The sequence below is a fragment of the Danio rerio genome, chromosome 23 (genome assembly GCF_049306965.1).
Source record: "Danio rerio strain Tuebingen ecotype United States chromosome 23, GRCz12tu, whole genome shotgun sequence".
In the NCBI taxonomy this organism is placed as follows: Eukaryota; Metazoa; Chordata; class Actinopteri; order Cypriniformes; family Danionidae; genus Danio; species Danio rerio.
This window is the reverse complement of record NC_133198.1, coordinates 44,939,924-44,960,989: the sequence shown is the minus strand read 5'-3', so window position 1 is coordinate 44,960,989 and position 21,066 is coordinate 44,939,924. Positions and strand designations below refer to the sequence as shown.

Genomic DNA, 21,066 nt, shown 5'->3' with positions numbered 1-21,066 from the left:
ATAAATAATATAAATAATTCTCGTTATATTGACTCTTTTTACATTGGGTTCGTAAGAGTAGATATTATTATAACATAAACGGGAAATTTAATAAATAATATGAATAATATTACTCGGTATATATTGACTTTTTTTTACATTTCTGTAAGGGGTAGGTTTTGGCTTGAGGTGTGCCTAGACGTTAATAAAATTTAATGGGTAATTTATGAAATAATGTTTGGTTTACTGACTGTTTTTATATTACTGTGACGAGCAGGTAGGGTTGGTGTTGGTGTAGACGTTAAATGCAATTTAATATAAATAATATATAATTCTTGTTATAATGAGTCTTTGGCTGTGAGGGGTATAGGGTTAGGCTATGAGGTTGACGTTAATAAAACACAATTTAATGGGTTATTTAAAAAATAATGTAAATAATTCTCGTTTTTACATTGCTGTGAAGTTTAGGGTTTGAATGGGTTGACGTTAATAACACAAATAATATGAACACTGTATAATGACTGTTTTACATTACTGTGACGAGTGTAGGGTTGATGTAGGTGTAGACATTAATAAAATACAATTAATAGGTAATTTAATAAATGATATGAATAATACTATGACGGTTTTACATTACTGTGATGGGTAGAGTTGGTGTAGACGTTATTAAATACAATAATGGGTAATTTCCCTGCTAAAAAATCCAGCTTAAACCAGCCTAGGCTGGTTGGCTGGTTATAGCTGGTCAACCAGGCTGGTTTTAGAGGGGTTTTGGCCACTTCCAGGCTGGTTTCCAGCCATTTCCAGCCTGGTCTTAGCTGGTCAGGCTGGAAAATGACCAGCTAAATCCAGCTAAAACCAGCTTGACCAGCCTGGTTTAAGCTGGACATAGCTGGTTTTAGCTGGATTTAGCTGGGCTCCCAGCCTGCTAGGCTGGTCAAGCTGGTTTTAGCTGGTCATCTCCCAGCCTAACCAGCTAAGACCAGGCTGGAAATGGCTGGAAACCAGCCTGGAAGTGGCCAAAACCCCTCTAAAACCAGCCTGGTTGACCAGCTAAAACCAGCCAACCAGCCTAGGCTGGTTTAAGCTGGATTTTTCAGCAGGGTTAACAAATACTAATATGAATATACTTGTTATAATTACTCTTTTTACATTGCTGTAAAGTTTAAGGTTCGCATGGGTAGACGTAATAAAATATAAATGAGTAACAGGTTTAGGGTTGGTCTGGGTGTAACGTTAGCCAATAGCTAATTTAATAAACTATCTCGTTAACTTCCGGCCGCATCTGTATACCTTCTAACAACAACCGTTTGTTTGTGAAGCAAAACTGCACGTCTGATTAAACCAGACTCGGTCCTGAAGGGTCGGTGTCAAAGTTTCCAACCCCAATCAGACACACCTGGGCTAGCTAATCAAGCTCTTACTAGGCTTTCTAGAAACATCCTTGCAGGTGTGCTGAAGCAAGTAGGAGCTAAATTCTGCTGGACGCCGGCCCTCCAGAACCGACTTTGGAAGACCAACATTTACTATAAACAAAGCAGAATGATTTCATCAGATTATTATTTACTGTATGGTCTTCGCTGGACAGACTTCTTCATCCTGCAGGTAGGAAGGCAAAGACTAATGAGAACACGCAGAAGTACTTACTGTATATTTTAGGATCGCAATCACCACAGATAATCTTCTGAGCTCATATCTTTAGCAATTACCCTCACAGATCCTCCATACGAGCCCAGATTAAACAAAAGCAAAATAACTCTTCAGGGCCTACGGGCACAACACAATTACCAGGCTATGGCTTTAACTGCTCTCTTTGCTTTATTGGCTCATTAGAGACATTTCAGAGACAAATCTATCTACTGTAACGATCAGAGCAGCTTTGTGTCTTGCCTTCATATCTGAACAGATAAGTGACTGATTGAAAGCACACAAGATACTTAACTAAATATTTCAAATTAGTATTTGACTGTATTGTTGTTTTCATTTAATTTTACAAGTGTCAACACAACATATCTCCATGATAAAAAAAAAAAAAACATCGATTATTTATTTATTTAATTTTTCTTTCCTGTGGAAAATGGCACTTGACACTCAGAACAACAAATATTTTCAATCGCGGTGATTGCAAAATTTAAAGGGTTAGTCCACCTTAAAATAAATGTTACCTTGTCATTTATTCACTCGCATGTGGTTTTAAACCTTAGCAAAGAGCAGAATCACCAAGAGGTGACATTCTGTTGCTATTTGGGAAACAGCCACCAGACGCCGCTAGTGTCACGCAGCGGCCTAGTGTTTTTCCCATACTGATAAACTTCCGGGGACCTGTTATTGTAAATTTTTTTCCTAATTTATACGGTTCCTTTTACAGCATCATTGTTGTAATTAAAAAACATTCAGTTTAATACACTTTGGCATTCATTAAGTTGCTCAAGCGTAAAACGAGACAAAAAGCCATTTACTCGTACGCGCCCGTCAGAATCGGCAGGATAGCGCAGAAGCTCCATTGAATATACTGGGGTAAAATAAATGCTCATATTATTATTAAGACATGGTGGGTGTAAATGTAATTTAATGCAGTGCTTCTTGTACAATCTGAAACCCACTTTATATTGGATATCAATCAGCCAGTGGAGATTGCTGATTTTTAAAGAAAACTGACCTTAAACGCGCCAATTTTTGCATTGGCATACAGTTGACCGAAAGCGCTTAAGCGGTTACTGGCAAATTCAAAGTCCTATTACACTGAAAAAAATGATTTAGCCCTCTATTAAATTAAACATAATTCAATTTAGTTTATTTTAAACAATTTAATTTAGTTGTTGATTTTATTAAATTATTTTTAATCGGTTTTAAGTGAATTAGATGTGTTTTGAACCAATCTAAATTAATTAATTAAAGTCTATTAGAGAAAATTATGTTAGCTTTGTGCGCATGCGCATTATGTTCCGTTGCCTCGGCGCCAAAGCCCAAAGGAAGTTTTACAGAATCCAGTCAGATTGAAGCAAGACGCCAGAGCCGGATTTCTGTACATCCATTTGCACAGTAAGTCACATTTTATATTGTACCAGACTGTTTATTACAGAAAATACTTTGTGGGTAACATAGACGCATAAAATGGTCTCTCGTTCGGACTGTCTATTTTGGTCGTTTTTAAATTTCACAGCGACCAGCCGTCGAGCGCGCTCGCAAGTTAAGCTAACAGTTAACGTTACACACGGTTTGACAAATCTCGCTTTTATGTCACAGAATATATTAAAGATTCTTTTTAGCAATAATGTAGTTATGTAGACTTGATATATAATGTTTTTTTAATGAAGTAAATGGCTATTTTCAAGAGAATAGGCATTTTCTTTGATGTGACGACAGTGTCCGTGATCCCTTAACGTTATTCCAAACGAAAAAAGCTTCGTTGCTAACGTTAGCTCAGTCCTTTGTGAATTTACCGTGGCTTTTACTATGGTTAACATTAAACATGCGTTTAGATAGTTGTGAACGGACAGTACCATACTGATTTTGTTATAGAACGATTTGGTCTGACGTTACGGCACTACTGACTGTCTTAGGAGGTTGTCGAATGTGTGCCCATATTGGCGTAACAATAACTTTTAACGTAACGTTAAAGGGCATCCATTTATACAGTTCTTTATTTTTTTACGTGAGATGCTGTAATTATGTCTTTGGGGTTATGATGCTCTTAATGGGCTAACTTATATTCACAGCAAGTGTTTATCAGCCACCGATAAACGTCCAGCGCAAGGTTAACTTAATGTGACTTTTTCCATATTCATAAAGTGCCTTTTACATCAACGATAATGTAATTTAATTAAAATAATATTCTTTAAATAAGCTGAAGCAATCCTTTAGTTGTTCAAACGTAAAGCACATGCAGACGAGTGCTAAAACTTCATGGAAAATATTGTGGTTAAAATAAATTGACATATTTTTAAGACATGGCGTTGAAGAATGGAATTTAATGCAGTGCTTTGTCTGGTCTGAGACCCACTTTATATCGTATCAATCAGGCAGTGACGATTATCTTAATCATATTAATCGCGTTCAGCAATTTGTTCAATAAGTAATTTATCTAAATGTTTCCTAATATAATTAATCGGTAAACAATATGTTGATTAAGAAGTTGGTCATGTTGTTACTTGTGCTAAATTTTGAACCTAAATGATAATCATGTGCTTCCTTTCATTTGAGGTACTGTACAAGTTTCCTTTGCTGAGTTCCTTGGTCAGGGGTTAAACACATTTTCTGTCCAATACTGCAGTTGGAATTTTCCATCAACATTTTTATGGTAAGTAACTGCAAAACATTTATCACTACACATTACAGTAAACAGTTTCTTAACTGAATATGTTGCTCTGAAAAATCTAAATAGTCCTAAAAAAGGAAATTTACTCACTATTCACTCACCATGTTTCCATGGTTCCAAACCTTTGAGTTTCTTTTATCTGTTGAACACAAGACAAAATATTTTGAAGAATGTTAGAAACCAGTAATCATTGACATTCATAGAAGAAAAAACTTATTATGGAAGTCAATGGTTACTGGTTTTCATCATTTTTCAAATGATCTTATGTTGTGTTTATCAGAACGAAGAAACTCAAACAGGTTTGTGACAAGTGAAGAATAATTAAATGTTATTGTTGCTTCCCTAGTTTTCACAGTACTAGGGTGCAGTAAGAGCACAAACGCAGAGTTCAACTTTGATTCAACTCCGTGATTCTCTCAAGAGAGCCGACTAAAATGTCTGACCTGCCATAAAAAGATTCGACTATCTGCCGACCAAGAGAGGTTATTCACCTTTTTTTCCTCCTGTACATTGCATCAACACAGCACAGCAAATATCAAAGTTGAAATTTAATTTGATTCAAAGAAGAGTCGCATCAGAATTTGGCTCAAAATTGCACAATGCACATTCCGCCTTAAGCCTGGTTTGTACTTCTGCATTGAGTGATTGGCGTGACCTACGGCGCCTGCCCTGCGTGCAGCTGAGCACTTATACTTTTGCGCGCTGTTTGTGTTGTTCTACAATAACACTTACAAAAGCAGTAGGTTTATATGTTCCCGCTGTATGGAGTTTCTTCGCTTGGGTTTTGTTTTTTCTGAACACTACCTAATGAACAAGAAGATAAAACTCGCTCATTCTGAGGCGGGAGCCGGCGGTCATGCAACAACTGTAATCATAAGGTAAACACAAAGCAACAGTTTCCACCTGGAGCTATTTCATGGGACTCTACACTTGTAAACACTCGCTCCAATTGGTTGGCGTGGCTCTCAACCTCGCCCACACACGTAAGCGCTACCAAGCCCACTAATAGAGCGTGCGCTACTTGTTGTTGCGATGTGTAGTTACATTTTTGGAGAGATGCGCCACGGCAAGGGCTATTCGACTGCGCGCAGGCTGCGTTGGACCATACACGTGCATTTGATGCAGAAGTATAAATCAGCCTTTACATGTCCTTATCTTGGCTGAACATGTTAAATTACAAGGTAGTCGAAAAAAGAAATCACTTTAAATATAGTGTAACTAAACAAACTATTCACAAGTAAACAGTCAGTTGATTAAATAAATTTGAGTATCATTATAAATGTAATATACATGTAAGGGACAAACCTCAGATTTAGGTGTGTTAAAGGATAATAAGTGCACAACATCGAGGCAAAGTTTAATGTTTAGATTAATACTGCAAGTTGAAATTTAATATAGTTTTAATTTCTAAATATAACATTTTAAAAATAAATATATGGGCTATGTTCTGAATAATGCATGTCTATGCTTATCATGCCACAAACATACTTATATTCTATGTATTTGACGATGCAGTCAATGCATGCACTGAAAAAAATATGCTTATAGGCCACCTTTACCTGCAGGTTTCGCTAGCTGGGCAAAACTTAGATAGGTTATTAATAATGGATATACATTAAATATGTATAATTTTATTTGTGAAAGCAAGAGAGAAACTTGTGGGAGTGCTGTAATAAAGGAGTCTCAAATGACTAACAATTGTGCATTACGGTAACGTGTTTTATTCGGGACATGGCATATGACATAAATAATCGATAACATTTGAGCTGGTTTCAGTTATTAATTATTTTTATTTTTAAAAATATATTTATTTAACAGGTGGCGCAGTGGGAAGCGCTCTCACCTCACAGCAAGAAGCTCGCTAGTTCGATTCTCGACTGGATCTGTTGGCATTTCTGTGTGGAGTCTGCATGTTCTCCCCGCGTTCGCATGGGTTTCCTCTGGGTGCTCCGGTTTCCCCCACAAGTCCAAAGACATGCGGTATAGGGGAATTGGGTAAGTTAAATTGTCGTAGTGTATGTGTGTAAATGAAAGTGTATGGATGTTTCCCAGTGATGGTTTGCAGCTGGAAGGGCATCCGCTGTGTAAAATATGCTGGATAAGTTGGCGGTTCATTTCGCTGTGGCGACCCCAGATTAATAAAGGGACTAAGCCGAGAAGAAAATAAATTTATATTTATTTAACTTAATGTTAATATAACACTACTGATGATTTTTAGCTGAATCTGTGGTACATGGTGATTCAAATAATGGCAGCGAATGAGGATGGGTTTTTCAGTTTAAGAATAAAGTCCAAATCTAAAGCCATGGCTCCTGATGAAGGTCCTGTAAAGTGAAACGATTGGTCTGTTTAAGAAATTTAACATTATTTGCAATATTAGCATTAATCCACAGCCTGGTCAAACAGATGGTTTTTGGGTTGTGAGACGTAGTTTAGACAAAGTTGTCGACGATTTTTCCTATTGTAAAGTCATGCAATGTTCAAGTCCCTGTCGCCGATCCATCTTGCAGTGAAAATAAAGCAGCAACGACTACTTTCAAAATCATGCAGTCTGAACTCGGCATTAGTTAATGATTAAACTTAGAGACCTGGATATCGACACGTCTCTCTGCAACTGGGTTATGGACTTTCTGACTAAAAGACCTCAGAATGTTAAATCAGGCCACATCTGCTCCACCATCTTCACACTTAACCCTGGTGTACCACAGGGCTGTGTGCTGAGCCTCTTCCTCTACTTCTTTTTTACTATCAACTGTAGGCCTGTGAATAGATCCAACATCATCAAATTTGCAGATGACACCACAGTGATTGGTCTAATCAGCAATAATAATGAGACGGCCTACAGGATGGAGATGCATCATCTGTCCACTTGGCCACTACCAAGCCGACCAATCACAGAGCTTGCGCTACGTGTCGTTGCGATGTGTAGTTACATTTTTTGAGAGGTGCACGTCAGCGACGCCGACGGCCACGGCGAAGGGCTATGCATCAGCGCCGTAGCATTGGCGTGCGTTTGACGCAGAAGTATAAATCAGCCTTAAGGAACAGCACTTTCCTCAGAGCTGTCCCTTTTTTAACTCTATCCCCCACTAACTATTTTGCCCTCCTAATACACCCCCACTGTCCTCATAACTTGTACTCCTCATTATCATTGCACTATTTAACATTTGCACATTTAAAAATTACACATTCATTGCACTACATTAGACTGATTCATTCATTTGAACTATACATATACTGTACACTTGTAATTGTTTATCTATCTGTACACTTCTGATTATTAATAGCAACCTGTACATATAATAATTTATTTTAAATCTCTGTTCATAGCTAATACAACCTGTATATAATGTTGATTGTACATCCATCTGTAAATATCACTAAAGTTTTTCTATATCTGCACTTTATAAACTGATTTTCGTTGCATTGTACTTGTACATGTGTAATGACAATAAAGTTTAATCTAATCTAATACATTTCTTAACGTTTTCCAATTTGTCATTTATGTATTTAACTAATCAAATTTGTATTATTTACAGACAACCGATGTCCATGTCAAAAGAGCGTCTATTCTTTAAGCTCTCTTTACTTACCTTGGTGAGGATGAGGCATGCCTGGTGAAAGAATACATGGTGAGTGCATCATAGTACTAGTGCTTGCACCTGGGCTATAAGAAAGAACTGCTTTGTTCAGAGGCTGAGGGTGGGGTTACAGTGGCTAATGAGACAAACAAACTTTTTTGAGTGCCATATTCGAATTAATAGGTGAACCTAATGTTGAACACATTATGGTCTATTCAAATCACATTGCGCTGCACAAACACTTGCTAGATTCGTGCAAGTAAGTTGCATACTAATTCAATGCAAAAGTATGAATAGAACAATGAACAAAATATTTTAATATCTCAAAAACAAAATGAATAATTTTAAAGAATTTGAAAATAGTGTTTTTACTGTATATGTCAATGGCTTTTTCCTTTTTTCAAATGCTTTCTATTTCCATATATTTGTACATGAAGTTAAAAAAAAATGCCATTGGTCACTACACGCGTAAGAGCAACCTATTATCTTTTGCCTCAAACTCTTGCATTGTAATGGTAATACACACTGTTATTGAACCGTGAGAAAACTATCAGCTTGTTGAGTGTGACATCACATCGCTTGACTATATCAAATAATATTGGGAGACTCAACAAATGGTAATAATAAACATTTACAAAGCGATGTAATACTTTTTGAAAATCGCAATATATGTGCCTAATATTAGTATGCCTAAAAATACTAAATGATTAAAAGTTGCATATGTTTCTTAATCTTTTGACGTTCTCAGCATTGGGTTCAGATCTGTGTTTGACCCCAGAGATATTCATTGTTTAGTCTAGGGGTGTCCAAGCTTGGTCCTGGAGGGCCGGTGTCCTGCTAAGTTTAGTTCCAATTCCAATTAGACACACCTATGCTAGCTAATCAAGCTCTTACTAGGTGATCTAGAAACTATCTTGCCTCAACACACCTGCAAGGATGAGCTAAAATCGGCAGAACACTGGCCCTCCAAGAAGGAGTTTGGACACCCCTGTTTTAGTCTTTTTAAACAGTATTATTATTTCTAAATTACAAACAAATAGTCACAGAATTACAAGTAAACCACTTTTTTCCAAAAAAGAGAAAATTTATGTTTATGTTAAGATTAAAATTACTGTTTAAAAGCAACTTGACTTGAATTACATTTTTAGGTCAATGGGTGGCGGTACTAACAATCAAAAATATATTGCTGAATAATTCTTCAAAAATGCTTAATCTAATAATGAAACATGACGTTTTTTTAAAGTATGAATTCAAGTTTTAAATTTGTATATTTGCTTATACATTTAAAATATACTTAATATATTTTAATTATTTTGGTTTAATTAATGACACGTAAAAATACTAATTAAATAAATATACATGTCTAATAATTTGTCTAATTAAATTTGTTTTATTATCATTGTACTTTTTTTTTTATTATTTGCAGAGGTCCTGTGGGTCTTTGAAAAGTCTTAAGTATTAAATTAAATGTTTACAATTTAAGGTCATAAAAAGTCTTACATTTTGCATCAAGGTGTGACATTTCTACTGAGTTTCATTCGCTGATGTTTATTTTACTTGTGCACAATTATTTTTAAGCCTTGTGTGCTGTTGAGGATATTTATTTGGTGACAGAATTCTTTGTTTGAGCTCATGAAATGATTTTTGGTGACATGTTATTTTTACTCATATTTTGGGAAAATGCTTTTAAATTTTTAAAAACCTCAACAATACACTGGGCAAATGTATTACTCTTTTGTTATGTTTGTGGCTGATTTTGACTCATTGACTTCCATTATAACAATATTCTTTAATTGCAAGGTCATGACAGTATATTAAATATTTTCGATCTTTAATGGTTTTTCTTGTTAGGAAAAGGTAAAATTTGTCATTTTTATAGTTGATCATCAGTTGCAGAGCAAAACATTGCAAAGGTTTGTGGTTTTTATATAGAGTTATGCGGAGTATAGTGTGTGTGTGTGCATGCGTGTGTGCGTGCGTGCATGAGACTTTTGCACACATTGTTTTGAAAGTTGCTTATTTACAATTTTTCAGACATATAGTAAACATAGTAAGTGTATTTATGCACACACACACACACACACACACTATCATTTACTGTTTATAGTCCAAAGAACTCCATATAAAAGCCAGAAACTTTTTATGGACAGGACTATCTAAATGGTTATGCTGTCAACTGATCATCAACAGTAAAAATGACAATATATACATCTACCGAAAAGGGAAGAAAACCAGCAACAATGCGTGATTACATGCTGTCATGGATTTGCATCCAAAAAATGTTATAATGGAAGTCAATGGGGCAAAAAAAACAGCAACTAACATAAGGAAAGGGTAGTAAATTTAAATAATACAGAAGGGTTAAGGTGAACAATTATGACCAGGTATATTGATATACAGTGGGTCTGATCAGAAGGTATTTCCACATTCAAGTGGCCAAATCTGTGGTTTTCAAGCCTTAAACCTTGGGTAATATTATTTAAATAATAATGCAATAATGCTTCCTTGACATTATATTTAGTTTTCAACATATTACTGTATTGTTTGCCTTTCAATTATTTTTTCCAAAATTATTTTTAGTTAGTCTTAAAAGATCTTAAATTTACCCTGATAAAACCTGAATAAACCCTGTAAATAATTGTGAAGGAGTCGTACTTGCAGATCATGCACAAATATATGTTCGCCAATATGCAATCATAAATGATTGTTATAATGTTTCACAGGTATCAATGTGGGTGTGGGGAGGGCCGTTAAAGTTTTGGTTTTATTTACATTTGATTTCTTCTGACTTTTTACAAAATACGTTTCAAAACCAATGTCTAATAATGGTTTCTTTTTATTTAAATATAGGGCAACCAAAAAGAAGAATTTTTGAAGGACCTGACAAACACCGCCATGGCCATATGTGTCATCAAAAAGGAAAGAGGAGATTATGAGGACATTGGCATCGTTGTGGATGGAACAGTGATTATTAAACAGATAAAATCTGTTGCACAAGCCTGTGCACTGATGTTGGGGGCAATTTATGTGCTTGATTTGGCCTACCCAAAAGAACTCAAATACTATTACGAGTTTGCCCAAAAAGTACTTGTGCAAATGAACTCTGACAAGCTCTCCTCAAATGTTCTCATACTGGAAAACAGTGTGATACTGTAATTTTAAGCATTGAAGTGTTGATAAATGCTCAACAACCAAATGTATATCATATACAAATTGGAGTTTAGTGTAGGAATTGTTTAATAAGTGAAGTCAGTTTTCTTTGTGTGCAAAATTAATTAGCTGTAGGAACTTGTTTTAAATGGTGCGTGCGTGCGTGCGTGCGTGCGTGCGTGCGTGCGCGTGCGCGCGCGCGTGCGTGCGTGCGTGCGTGCGTGCGTGCGTGCGTGCGTGCGTGCGTGCGTGCGTGCGTGCGTGCGTGCGTGCGTGCGTGCGTGTGTGTGTGTGTGTGTGTGTGTGTGTGTGTGTGTGTGTGTGTGTGTGTGTGTGTGTGTGTGTGTGTGTGTGTGTGTGTGTGTGTGTGTGTGTGTGTGTGTGTGTGTGTGTGTGTGAGAGAGAGAGAGCATGTGCATTCTATAAACTTTGTATTTATTCCATTTCATACAACTTGTAGTTGCTCAATATGTTGAGTTAATTTTTTAAGTTAATTAGTTGATTATTTTGTGTATTGGGGTGTGTGTGTCATAAGGATTGCAGTTTGCTCTAAGACTTCATACAGTTTTCTTTTATGTGTTGGTTTAAATTAAATGTGCTGTACAAACTGTTTATTGTTTTATGGTGTGCTGCTAAAGCATTTATAGGCAGTGATTTATGTTTTGTTAAAAAATGCATCTTAAAAAGTCATTAAAATGAATACAAAACAAATGTGGTCAAGTGTCATTTCAAAGTGTATTTGCAAGAAGTTTAATGATCATTTTAGACATCAAAAATAAATAGATGTAAGTAGGAATTACATAATTAAATTATAGTGAACTAAATGAATTTCATTGGATAAATGTAACTAAATAAAATTGATTAAATCCAACTTATTTTGATTGTTTCAATCCAACACATATAAATTGAGTAAATCCAACCTAATTTGATTGTTTAAATCCAACACATATAAATTGAGTAAATCCAACTAAAATTGTTTGCTTAAACTTAACCCAATTCAATTATTTGCAACAGCTTGCCTTAAAAAAATTAAGTAAATCCAATGAATCATTTTTTTCAGTGTAGCATGCTTCGGCGTATACTCTATTCATTAAAATATTGAGTTAAATATGAGTTAAAATGAGTACATCCACTTTGAAACGTAACATTTTAAAACAATATCCCAATGAAAACAGACAACTTACAAAATGTTGACAAGACTAAATTTAATACATCTGACATCTAAAATATCTTTCACATATAACATAAATGTAAGGTTAACAAAATAACCTAATTACTAAATATATATATATTAGAGATGTAACGGTATTGTAAATACCGCCATACCGCCATATTAATTTTTTTCGATATTATCGTAGTCGCATGACTCGGTAAAGCTATAGGTCTTCTGAGAAAATTTACTCAGGCGAATGAAGCGAACGGGAGGTAGCGAAAACTACAATTCCCATCAGCCCATGCTTGACCATCATCCCTTGCGGTCTGTTGTCGCTACAGATCCAGTAATGCGGAAATGGAGTGTGCTAGAAGCGGGGATGAAAAAGAGCTGGAAAACTCTAAAGCGGGTGTTGTCGCCGTGCTCGTACTGAATAGCGGTGTTGTCGCGCGAGTTCTTATAAGCTGTGTTGTCGCGCGCGTACTGAATAGCGGTGTTGTCAGCACACTGTTTAGATTGATGCAGACATGAGACCTCTATCTTACTCATGGTTTGTCCTCTCAAGTGGGGGAAAGACAATGCACAACGTTACCCACTGCTGTCAACCTGGGCCAAGTCATATCTCTGTCTCAGAAAACTCAGTCCCAAATGAGAGGGGTTTTTTTCTGTTGCAGGAGACATTGTAAATACCCAGAGATACCAGCTTTTACCAGATTATAGTTATATGATAATTTTCCTTTAAACCCATCTCTATCTAAGTGAGTGAGTGTGTGAATAAATGTTGAATGTGATGAGTTTTCAACAATACTAAATTGAAACTTTATTTTTTTACATGGTTTAATATTTTTTTGTTATTAAAATTGAAGTTCCTGTTTCAAAGCTTACAGATAGATGGCTAATTTGTATGTCATTGACACTTTTGCCACTTTTTTGGAGTATTTTCCTAAGTTTTGTTTTTTCCTGTAAATGATTCAATAAATACCGTACCGTGACATTCATACCGAGGTATTACCGTACCGTGAAATTCTGATGCCGTCACATCCCTTATATATATATATATATATATATATATATATATATATATATATATATATATATATATATATATATATATATATATATATATATATACTATTGGTTTTATTTAATGACTGTTATACATGTTTTTATATATTAAGCTTGGGCGGTAATATGGTATACCACAGGATCTAAAAATAGCAATGGTGTCAGTTTCAATACCATTATACCGTCATAAAAAACAATGCACTTAAACAGGAGACAAGTATTAAATATTATTTATTTGATGCCTACAACAGCGTATGTGTGATTGTCATCACGGGACTGTGTGGAGGAGAGAGAGGGTGAGGAAGAGGTGGCGAGTGGTGCACCTAGTGACCTGCAGTTTGGCAGTATTTCCGGTTTCGACCGAACAAGAAGGGAGATGTGGTAAATACAGACTACAGGTCTGCATTCCCACTGCTGTACCATGGGAGCCGACCAGATTTTTTGGGGTCCGGGAATGAATTTCTGAATAAAGCGCGGGAGCGGTTGGTAACTAAAAGGGAGCAGGCGCGCGGTCTAACAATATCACTCCCGAGCCAGCAAATAATCAAGCATGCGCGAAACTGCGTGGATGCTGTTTGTTTGTTTTTGTGTATGTGTGTGTGTGTGTGAATGAGAGAGCGTAGTGCTGTGCGTCTCTCTCTCTCTCTGTGTGCGTGCGTGCGCGGGTGAATGAGAGCGTCCTGCGCAGATCTCAAATACGAACAAGACAAACAGGTGACCGCAAACCTAAGGTCGCATATACGGTATTCAGTTTCTGAATGGTTTAGGCACAAGCCAACAGTTTAGTGACGCTGTCTGAGCCTTACGTCATTTTTTTTATTTATTATACACGGTAATACGGTTTTTCCCCCATATTTATGTACTTAGACTTTCCACCTAGTTCCCTGTACATGCACGCACACATTGTGTTCATGTTTTTGTTGTTTTTGTTGTTTTGTTCTCTTTGTTTGTGATCCCATTTTGTGTACTACTTGCATATTGTAATAAAAAAAGGAAATATCTGACATTTAAATATTTAGTTTTTCTACAATATATTTTGCGATATGAAAAAATTTTACCACATGGCTTGAATGGCTCAAGTTGGAAAGAAATTATTAATTTATATTGATTGGGGTGATTTTTGTAAGGTTATGAATCATGTGTAAACAAATAAGAAACCCATTGCAAGCAAAAATAATTACAAAAGAGCAAAGAAAAACAATAAAACAAACAGTGCTTTATGGTTTTCTGAAGAGACAAATCGCATTCAGGTGCGGAAATTAAACAATGCAATGTAGCTAAAATAACATTGTTTAGTGTTCATTGTATTCATTCAGTAAAATAACTTATTACAGTTACATTTTTTTTGCTCCCAATTGCTTTAAATGAATTTGAAATGTCTTATTCTCAACTGAGCAACTATAATCCCTATTTCACAACATTTCATATCCTGCGATGTGTCTATTGGACGGACACACATTCCGACATTGATGCTGAAATTATATATTGTGCATCCCTACTGTAAAAAAAAAAAAAAAAGTATGATCAAAAAGTAATGGCAACATATGTTTTTATGTTGCTTGAACTTACTTTATCAACTTAATATTTAAGTCTGTTTAATTGATGTAAATTAAAATGACTTGTAATGTTAAATTGCAGTAGCAATTTTTACAGTGTGGCTTCCACCCAATTCCTTCATGTTGTCCCTATGAATCGATAAAGTTGCCTTAATTGTTTTTATAAATTTAAGTGGGTTGAACATTAACCCCCCCTCCCCCCACCCACACAAAAAAACTTGAGTTGTTTAAATTCATTAAAAAAAAAAAAGTATGATCAGTAAAAGTAAGTTTGACCAAGCAGAAAAAAAAGAAAAAAAAACTCTAATAATAATTTTGATATACACAACTGTATATACTAATACTGTTATTAATATAGACTTATTTTAAGATGATTCAATCATGTTTTAGTCAGATATTCATGTTCTCTATAATATATTCTCTATGAAACTCTTCTGAAGCTCTGCATATCATCAAATTGCGCCATCGTCTATGTGGTGTAAAAAATGTTTTTTTTTTTAATTAAATTTTTTTTTTTTCCAGTTTTTCCTCTTCATTGGTGGTGTTGTAGTCCAGAGTTCCCACATTTCTTGAAAGTACTTGAATTTCAGACATATGGATTCAAGCCTGGGGAAGTACAGTGAATTACAAACGTAGGTCCTATAATGTGCTTGAATTAAATTAGAAAAATACATAAAATGTTTATGGTGTTATTATATGTTATGGTGTTATAATGTTTATGGTGTTATAAATTATATAACAATTGTACTGCTGAAAAAACGCCAAATTTAAAAATCTTACATTTTAAATATTGTACAAGAACGATGACAAATAATGCACATTTGATCAATTATCAACAATAAGGTTAATTAAAAGTGCTTGAATCTGGTGTTCATGAGAGTAGGAACCAGGTGTAGTGTTCAGATCGGCCTCTAGATGTCGCTGGAGCACATGTGCAGTTCCACCAGGGCGCATTAATCCTCCTGATACTTTCCGCAATCTTCAGAATCTGTTTCTCCTTTAAAAAGATTAAAGTCAGATGAGTCAAGCCCTTCACAATCCCATCAACCAGATAAAGACGGAATTGTGTCTGCTTTCTGAGTGTCTCTTTCTCTTTGCTCTAGCCTAATTGCATGACTCAGACTGCAGTATTTAAGAAATGTGTGGGCAAATCCAGGTTGATGAAGCTTACAAGACAATCAAAATATCCTGCATGGCATTACAAAACATCTGTCCACTGGGTGGTCCGGTCTGACAGTCTGTGGCAGAGACATACAGCAGAGTTTTGTTTTCTGAGTCACTGCTAGATACGCACAAGTCAGAATTATTAGCCCTCCTGTTTTTTGTCCCCAGGTTCTATTTAACTGAAAGATTTTTTAACTGAGCACATCTCTAAACATAATAGCTTTAATTACTCATTTCTAATAACTGATTTCTTTTATCTATGCCATGATGACAGCACATATTATACTAGATATTTTTTAAGAAAATAGTATTCAGCTTAAAGTGACATTTAAAGGATTAACTAGGGTAGTAGTCATTTTATAACGATGGTTTGTTCTGTAGACAGTCAAAAACAAAAATTGCTTAAGGGAGCTAATAATATTCACCTTAAAATCGTTTTAAAAATGTAAAACTGTCGGTGCCAATATCCCAGTGGTTAAAGGGCCATGAAAGCCCCTCGTTTCAGCAGGGTGTTTTCACACCTCTACTTTGGAAAAAGTCTGAAAAGTGGGCGTGTCCAGCTCTGTTTAGGGGGGATTGTCGGAGGAACTAAAGTGGGATGGTGTGGGAGTGTCTATTTGGGCACGCGCCAGTTTCAGTCAAAATACACACAAGAGGAAGTGATGGTGTTTAACCTACATGGACATCTGTAGTCGAATTATTTGCCAAATTATTAAATGTTGGACTTTAACTGCAGTTTGGCTCTTTCACTCAGGGAATTCATTCATGTCCCTCGCGACAAACGAGATATTTGATTCGAGGAACTGCTCTAAGCGTGTATTTTTCATGCAATGTTTGATACCGCACGGCGAATGAGAGAAAAAAAAACTCCGCATTTCCCGGAAACTTAGATGGACACGGCAGGTAGCATCAGAAAGCCGCGTGTTTTATTCCGGTCACAAAATGCGGTGCTAACATTTCTGCACTCAGTGCAATAGTTAACTTAATTCGATACGAACAAACTGAATAAACAAAGAGCACTGGTCGCTCACTTACCAAATCTGTAGAGACAGGACAATCACCAGCAACTAGAGCCGCGTCTTTATGGAGAGAATACTACAAGTGAATCCGGATCTCCGCGTTTGCAGATGAGAACAGCTCTCAGGTAAACAATAATCCCCCTTAGACACGCAAGTTATTGTTGTCGAGCGTTGCGTACACTGTAATCCACACGTGAGTCTGAGCTCTCACAGAGAGAAAATGAAAACGAAACTTAACGGCAGCAAACTATAAAAGCAACACTTCACGCTTGTTTTGCCAACACAACGTGGCGTCTCTGCTGTCTAAACACTATGACAGTAATGAATATTTATGAAGTTGCACAATAGAGCGCGCTGATTGGTTTGAACCAAGCCTTACTCATGCATTAATGCAGCACACTGTAAGACGTAAAAAGACTCACTCTGGCACAGACGTCCAGTCTGCACGCTGGAATACACGCTATTATGTCATGACCGTGACGCAGCTTCAAAAATTTGTTTCAAACCGGAAGTACGAATTTGCTTGAAATAACGCAAAAACAACCAATTTACACTTTTTAGTGAAATATAGGTGTCTTAATAGTGTTTTTAGCAGTGTGGGACACAAGTACGACAATGTGCAAAAAATGTGTTTTGGTGTTTCATGACCCTTTAAGTTCGCCGACATATAGCACCATTAACCGAACATAATCAAAATCTGCCAGAGATGGACCATAAAAAAAGGAAAGGCGGAGCCAAAAAGCTCAGAGAAAGAAAAAAAGGGCTTTAAAATCAGACGCTGCCAAATGAAAAAAAAATTCAGTGAAATATTCTCAAAAGCTTTAAATTGGGTTGCTGCATCGGAGGACAGTATCACAGTAGAGGAGGTAAGAAGAAAACAGAAAATATACTAAAATATTAAAGTCATTACACTAAAATATACTAAGTAATTTTGACGCCATTCACATTACTTCTGACAGTTTTTGACGGTAACCTACACTGTGCTTTACAGTAAGCTTAGCGTAGAACTCCCGTACATATTAAAATGTCACCATCAGCAGATAATGTAGGATTTAGGGTATACAGGCTGCTGTATGCTACTGTATCCGAAATATAATAGTCTGACATGCGAAGGAACCAATAGCTATAGCCATGGTACTGCAGGCATTTGTAGTGAACTCTGAACACATCTAGTCTTTAAAGTAAAACATTAAATACATGCAAAGGTTACAGTATGCATTTTAATCCTTAGGTAGAGGCATGGAGAATGACAGCGGGTGGTTTTTGTTTTGTTTGGTGTGGTAATGTGGGCTGGTGTGGCTACAGTGCCAGGGCTGAATTTTTGTCCCAGTCCGCCCCTGACCATGGTGTTCACGGCGACCCAAGTTCGATTCCCGGCTTGAAGTCCTTCAAGAAGTAAAAACTGGTTTTATTCTAGCCGAAATAAAACCAATAAGATTTTCTCCAGAAGAAAAAGTATTATAGAAAATACTGTGGAAAAATTTCTGCTGTTAAACATTATTTGGGAAATATTTAATAAAAGAAGAAAAAAAATTGACAAGAGTTCGAATAATTGTAACTTTAGTTGTATTTAGTCCAAGATTATTTGATCAGAAGAGCATACATTAGTTACGGATAATGCAAGAATGCTTAAAATAAATGACCGTATATAGGATAAAAACATTTAAAATGCTACATAAGTTTTGTATTTTGAATAAATGCTAAATTTTGTTCCTTTTATTCATTAAGCATCCAGAACTTATCAAAGTTTTCACAAACATTTTAAGCAGCACAGCAGTTTTCATAACTGATAATCAAAAATGTTTCATATTAGAATATAAAAATATTAGAATTTTTTTGAATTTATTTATCAATTGTAATATTTATTATTTTTGCTGTGTTTTGAAGACCCGCTTCAAATGTTATTACTCGATTGAATCAGGGCTGTGCAAAAATATCGATATATCTAACTATCGTGATAATTTCTTTTACGATATCCTATCGATAGTCCAACCTGAAGTATCGATTCAAGTTGGGCCAAACAACCTCCTCCTCTGCTCCAGTAAATGTCGCTAACTCGCTCTCAACAAAACGCTAAGCAGTATGGTATCAGAAGTAAGCAAGTGTGAGCATGGTGGAAAATATAAAGGCGCCTCCAGCTTTTAGAGCTGACTTTTAGAGCTGATTCAGAGTTCTGAATTAGACAAAAAATGCCATTTGCAAGCTTTGCAAATCTATTTTAAGATATTCAGGAAACACTACGAACTTGTGTTATCACTTAACAAGACACCACGCAGATGAATTAGCGGCACTGCGACCTCAACCGAAACCTCTTGATTCAAGGCAAACTACACTGGATAACATCCTTACAGTCTTCCGTCTGCCTTAACTAACATTGCAGAGTTACTGAAAACTGCATTGGAGCAATGGGACAGAAATTGGAAGGACCTGTCGTTGTAACAGACAACGCGTCAAACATGACCGTAGCAGCACAGCTTGCCGGCATGTTGCATGTAAAATGTTTTGCGGATGCCATCAATTTACCTGTGCGACTCAGTTTCTAATAGTTTACCGCATATTAGAGCACTGTGTTCCAGTTTTTGTTTACTTTATCTTTTACTTTTTTTTATTTTTTACTTGCTTTAGTTTTATAAATGGTTTATTTCATTTATCTGTGACTTTAGTGGAATCAGGCCCGTGCAGAGACCGTCCAAAGGGCATGTGCAGGAATAAATTATTGAATAGCGGGGGGCGGGGGTTGGCACGTGTACTAAAGAGCGCGCGCGTACTAAAGAGCGGTGTTGTCGCGCGCCTACTGAAGGGCGGGACCGAGGGTGTGTCGCGTCGCGGGGGCACTTTTAATCATTTTGGAAGGGCACTTTCTATCCAAGACTAAAAAGGGCATGTGCAGTGCACAGGTTGAGCCCTATGTGTGCATGTGCCTGAGTGGAATATACATTTTAGTTAAGTGTTTAATAACAACATGCATTTAGTAGAGTTCAGTGAGTTCTCTGCTGAATCACGCTGTGCAGTTCTAATGAATTGAAATGGATAGAAAATAAATTGGAATTTTAATTTGTCTTCTGACTTTATCAAGTTGTCAACATAACATGACACACATACTAATACAAACTATTGCAATATATCACAATATGTATTGTATTGCAATATATCGTGATATATTGTATCGCGGCCCTTGTATCGTGATATGTATAATATTGTGAGGCCCTTGCCAAAACACAGCCCTAGATTGAATGGGCGTTATCAGCAGATAGATATGGGTCAGTAGGGGCATTCATCCATGCATCCACATGGTTAATCAGCTATACTAAAAAAGAAGACTCTAGATCCAGATCTGTTTTTACACTACTGTGACTGTTGGGTTTAGGCGTAGTGGTTAGGCATAGTGGTTAGCGCGTCTGCACATGCACCGAGTTTGATTCCCACCTCGAGGTCCTATGCCAATCCTTCTCCTCTCTCTGCTCTCCACTGTCACACCGTTGGCTCGTTCCTTCAGTTCCAATCACCGCTCTCCCTCACCAACCACCTCTTACCACACCCATGAACAATCACCATACTAATTACATGCAGCCACAATATCCAGACACCTTTCCCACCTAATTCACTCACTCATTGGCCATAATCGAAGTTGGATGCTTCTCCTCATCTTCCCTCCTTCTTCCACTCTTCTTCTCCCATAAATGCCTCTATTTCGGCTATGGATGCATAACAACTGAATAAGGGAAGTGACCTGAGCTATTTTGGTGTTTACCTGACAATCAGTGTTTACCTGATGAACTGTGAGTGAGATTGACCCCCCCCCCACCCCCACCCCCGATGTTTTCCATAATGAACTGTGTGTGATTGCTCACCTTCATCTCTCTGATTCGGATACGTTGTTGAACCTTCCTTGTGAAACCGTGACACCCCCCCTTTCCTGTCAGTACTCTACTGTCTTCTATATTAAAGGTGAAAACCCATAAAAAATAATTATAAAAAAATATATAAATATTTCTCGTGAACTGTGATCTGTAGCTGATTTACTATGTGGATGGATGATAACAGCCTTCTGAGCATACTAGTAGGCGCAGAAGGCCTGTAC

The 21,066-nt window shown here is 36.5% G+C and overlaps 1 protein-coding gene across 2 annotated transcripts in view; it reads left to right on the top strand.

Moving 5' to 3' along the window:
• The first annotated feature begins 1,262 nt into the window (after nucleotides 1-1,262).
• Nucleotides 1,263-21,066, top strand: part of scube3 (signal peptide, CUB domain, EGF-like 3) — a 315,447-nt gene continuing 295,643 nt past the window's right edge. The window contains exon 1 of one of the 2 annotated variants that reach the window (XM_073937886.1): nucleotides 1,263-1,584. The gene's annotated coding sequence lies outside the window, so the exon portion shown is untranslated. The remainder of the gene's footprint in view (nucleotides 1,585-21,066) is intronic. The other variant, XM_073937885.1, reaches the window with a different exon arrangement.